Source organism: Perca fluviatilis, chromosome 7 (assembly GCF_010015445.1).
Source record: "Perca fluviatilis chromosome 7, GENO_Pfluv_1.0, whole genome shotgun sequence".
Classification (NCBI taxonomy): domain Eukaryota; kingdom Metazoa; phylum Chordata; class Actinopteri; order Perciformes; family Percidae; genus Perca; species Perca fluviatilis.
Genome location: NC_053118.1, coordinates 34,937,598 through 34,942,761, shown reverse-complemented (window position 1 = coordinate 34,942,761; position 5,164 = coordinate 34,937,598).

Here is a 5,164-nt window from a genome sequence, read left to right as displayed (position 1 = left end):
CAAGAGCAAGCATTCAGCGCGACAGTGGCGAGGAAAAACTCCCTCTCAGGAAAAAACCTTGTACAGACCCAGGCTCTTGGCAGGCGCTGTCTGACGGTGCCGGTTGGATGTGTGATGAACAGTGGCGATATTAGTCACAATAAAGATAATGGATCAGTGACTAGAAATAGTAGTACACACACATGCAGTACAAACACACATGCACAAAAAAGAAAGGTGGGTGCCATGCAACAAGGACAGGTAAGTTTAGGCACCAAAACGACTTGTCATAGTTCACTGCATTCTCACGAACGGGTGCGTATGATAGTGTACGAATACGTATGCATAACAAATCGTATGATATCCTACGTATTACGGCGACCGCCGACCAGTCACATGGCAGTGAAGTTTAGTGATCGTCACAGTTAAATTTAGCCGACAAAAGGGGACTGTGAGCCGTGTACAGAGCACCGCGAGTCTATGATGTATACTCGAGATCGGTCTTGGTCCGCTTTTTTAAGATCTCGTCTCTCTCTTTACTCTGCCTTGTCTCGGTCTCGGATAAAGAGGACTCTGGATTTTATTTCAAGACCGGTCAAGACAACGACTGCAGGGACATCACTAAACTGCCTGTGCATTATCTCATTTATGTTTTAAAACCTCATGCTTCAAATGCAACCAATAACTTGACTAATTTCTAATTTGAAATGTGTTAACTGTTAACCCCCTCTCCCCGCCACCCCTTAACATGCACTCCCAAGAAACTTCCCAAAAAAGTGAATGCGGCAGACAGGAGAAGAAGCTCTGGCGTTTAGGTTTGGTCTTGGTCTTGACTTGGTCTGAACCTCTCAAAGTCTTGTTCTCGTCTCGGTCTCGATACACTCTGGTCTTGGTGATGACAAAGTTGACCGTCATGCGGCGACAACATTTATGTTCAGGCACCAAAACTACTAGTTAATATCAGAAAAAAAGATTGTGGTTTGGGTTGAAACATTAGTCCCCTTAAGTAGTACTCCGGGAACACCCATTTTCTGGGTGAAAGTCTTGTGTTTTGACCTTGACTTCTTTTTGTGACCCGAACTCTGCGTGCTTGAAAGCCCTGTGTTTTAGGACTCGGCCATCCACCCCAACCTGCTCTCTCATTAGAACAGCTTGCAACAAAACCAGTTTATTAAACTAATTAAAACTGTACCAAGAAAACTAACAGATGTGTCACAATGTCTCACAGAAAACACAGCTCTCTCTCATTGGTAAAATCCAACCCTGGCAACACCAACAACAAGAGAAAACCAAAATTGACCCACAGTGTGTACAGTATTACGGCTGCCTAACACCACAACACAAAACCTCAAAAGGAATTTGTTAAAATGAGAAACTGACTTTTTTATAGTAAAATATGTGAAATGAAATCACTTGCTTTTAGAGAAAGTATCATGTACCTATGGATGAAATGACTTGCTAAGAAAGATGTTTTTGCGTTGCACACATACACATGTTTAAATTGAGCGTGCAGGCCCCCAAAAGGCCCCCATAGTATAGTATAATAGCTCCTCTGTGCATTAGCAAGTTAAGTGTGAAATACCTGTCTCACCTTCCGAATGTATGTTATCTCTGTGACATAACAGGCAGGCTTGGTCTTGCGTTTATCTCGTTTCATCTGGTGCCAAGCCCACTTGTAGCCTCCATGGTGTTACTACTGATGCCTTCCCGCCTCGCCTCTGATTGGGCGATTGTGTTATCAGTGAGGCCCTGGAGCCAGCCTGCACTGATCGAGTGACAAGAAGCAACCATTTCCACAGCCAAAAAAAAAATAAAAAAACTGTGGCACGCACACAAGAGCTTCCCAGATGAGACTCAGGTGACACAAACATGCTCAAACAAAATAAATCAGAGTTCCCATCGGAGTTTTGAAGCCTGGGAAACCAGACAATTCTACAAGCTCGTGTTTTTTTTGTTGTTGCTCTGGCAGATATGTCTGGTCCCCCTCCCGTTCAGACACATCTCCAGCCGAAACTGACCCGAATCACAACCGTTTATCTCAAATGGGGCAACAACTAACAACTTCCAGCAACTTCCAACTTCTAGCTTTTGGCGGGCCCTATGCAAGATGCTGTTTGGGGGCCCCTATTTTAGCTATCTTAGTTAAGAAGAGCGCCATTGAGGCATTTTTGAAAAAGATTTTCTGTTGAAGTACTATTTTCAAATTCTCTCTCTCGTTCAAAGATATGTTGATGCTACACCATCACCGCTCATCTCTGCACGCTGTGGTCTGTTTACATTTGTTCGTTGCTCAGCTCTCTGATTAGTTGTAGGTCTACCCAGTCGCGTCCAGAGGCATTTTGGGCTACGCCCGTTGATAACGCCCCGTGGAAATCAAAAATTAACTGTTCCACTTCCAGACTAACTGGCATTTGCCATTTGGTACATTATATTATATAATATACATATTACATTATTGTATTATTTTCACTGATGAACTAGGGTGTGAGAAGCACTTTAATGTAAATGTTAACGTAAAGAGCTAAACATTTAACTGCCTTAATCCGTAGCAATGTGTCATATTTCCTAAGATGATCCAAGATTGAAATATCGCAACGTTTGGATGGATCGCCGTGAAATTTTATGTTTTGTGTTTTCTTTTCATTTTCATCCCTGACTTAAGCTCTAGCGCCACCATCAAGCCACACTTTTAATTTATCCAATCCAAAACTTTGGTTTTTGACCACATACCCATCAGCCTTAGCTGCACTTTGTGTTTCATTCCAATAACCAAATGTTTAAATGCTAACAAGCTAAATTAAGACTGTTAGCAGCAGGCAAGCAGCTGTGTTTTGGCTTCGAGGTGCCTACAAATACTGAATGACCGCCATTAAATTATATCATTATCATAGCACAGTCATTATATTTGTGCCTGTTCCCCAACTCTTTTTTTCTACTGCTGTGATAATGAATGTTGTTTCTGTAATACTGTCAGGTAGCTGCTTAATCCAGTGGAAAATAAACAGATTTGGACATGGACAATTTAATCTAACTGAGCAGCTTGAATTTACAACAGTTTTGTTTTGATTTATGACAGAGATATGTGGATATATTTCAGTTTTGGCTTAACTATGACTGTTGTGTGCAACACTGTATAATCTTTATATAAAAATATGTTAAGCTGACTGGAATCCCTCATTGGTGCACATTAGTCGGATGTTTAGTGCATTGATCCATCTGCTCAAACATTCTGCTTTGCCCCCACATTTGATTTTGCATATTTTTTTGTTTAAAGTAATGCAAACCAACAAAATCATAATCATTTCTTAAAACTTTTAGAAAATGTAAGTCCCACGTTTTGAAAAATGGAAAGAGCAGAGTAATTGAAAACATTTTCTTGGTGAAAGAGATTTGAGCCTTTAGCTTGATGGAGCTGACTAACCACTAACACAAAGTACAAGGATATCATTGTTGCAACACTTACGGTGCAATTAAAAGTATTTGAGGAATTGTTAAGTAATATCTACAATCTGACATGAATGTCAAAATGACATTTCACATGACACTGAGAGACTTTGTGTTTTTACTAGCAAGAGACTCGACCACACTTCAGGCGCTGTCACGAGTATCTACCGCTGAGTAAACTCTGGAATGACAGCGAGTCTTGGCATCTCTCCGACAGCCAACAATAAAAACCTATCGCCTCTGGAATCACACCAGGGCATCACAAAGTCATCTGGCAGGGGAACGGAACGATCATTTCCAGTGAAGTTGCCAGACTGCACAGGGGAAAAAAGATTATAAAGCGAGCATGAGTCAGTGTATGGTTGCCAACATTTGGAAACAAAATAACTGACATTACAATCATCTTCTGTATCTATGTTTGGTTCAGATTAAATTCATTTACTAGGCTGTCCTACCTCCCCCCCCAAAAAAAACCACATGAATCGTTTATTTGAGCAGAAATTATGACTTATATTTACGTTTGTAGTGGTGGCATTTCTGCATAAAGTGGTAGGTTGGGGTGGTGGTCAAACAAACAGGACTCTCACCCAGGACCCCGGGCTTTGAGTCACGTTTGAAAAATTGAAAAAGTAAACGGTGAGTTTTTTTTTTAAACTTTACGGAACAAACAGAGCTACGTCACGTTCCGTGTCACATGCATAACCGGCAGGAAAATAGCATCTGATTTTAACCAAAACCACGTTCTTTTCCTAAACTTAACGAAGTAGTTGTGCCTAAACCTACTGTAACCAAACTGAGACTGTTTCAATAGGTTAACGGCGTCTTTAAAACTGCAACTGTTACGTTCTCTGGTTTAGATATGAGGAGGTATTTCCTGCCACCACTAGGGGCGCTAATTCAGGAAACGCTCCTGTGGGTCGTATTAAAGTGTAAGAACAAACGACCGGTATTGCCGTCTGGTTTGGAGGACTTGGTGTTATTTTCAACTCTGCCAGCTTCCCAGTGGACCTCCATGACAACCCGCTCTCCCTCCCAAGTCGTAAAATACAGACGCTTGGTCAGTGGCTCTTAGTGTCGGAGACCCACGCATAGATCATCCTTAAGCATCTGTAAAGGCCTTGACACGCCAATCCGACGGCCAGGAACTAGTGGCGACGAAGGCTGACTTTGGCGTCGCCTCACATCGGCCTTCGTCGCCTTTGTCTTGGTCAAAAATTAGCACTGGAACACACCACAGAGAGTACAGCTGACAGCCGGCGCCGACGGTCAAAAAAAAGGCTGACGCGTGGCGACGAAGGCTGATGCGTGGCGACGGTGCAGGACACACCGCATAAACTAAGGTGGCGCCCAACTTGGACCGACGGGCGAAGGTCGCCTTGGTGTGTCAGGGACTTTAGATAACGTAGTATTAAGTGCGACAACGGTAGAGAGTAGTATGAAAGAAGGGAAACCGGCGTAAGAAGGCAAGTTGGGGTGGTGGATGGGTCAAACAACCCAGGTCTCACCCAGGAGACCCGGGTTCGTGTCCCCCACCCATGATCTTTTCGTAAAGCCTAACTGTCGCGTTCTTGTGCCGCATGTCAGTTAAACGTACGTCCCGACCCAGAGCGTCAAAAAGTGACGCAAAGAGTCCCGACCAAGCGCGCCTAAATACGAAGCCAAAGGGCTGGACGCTAAAGGAGACTTTTTGCGTTAATAACAAACGCCAAAGGCACCTGACCAAGCTTCGCTTTTTGACGCG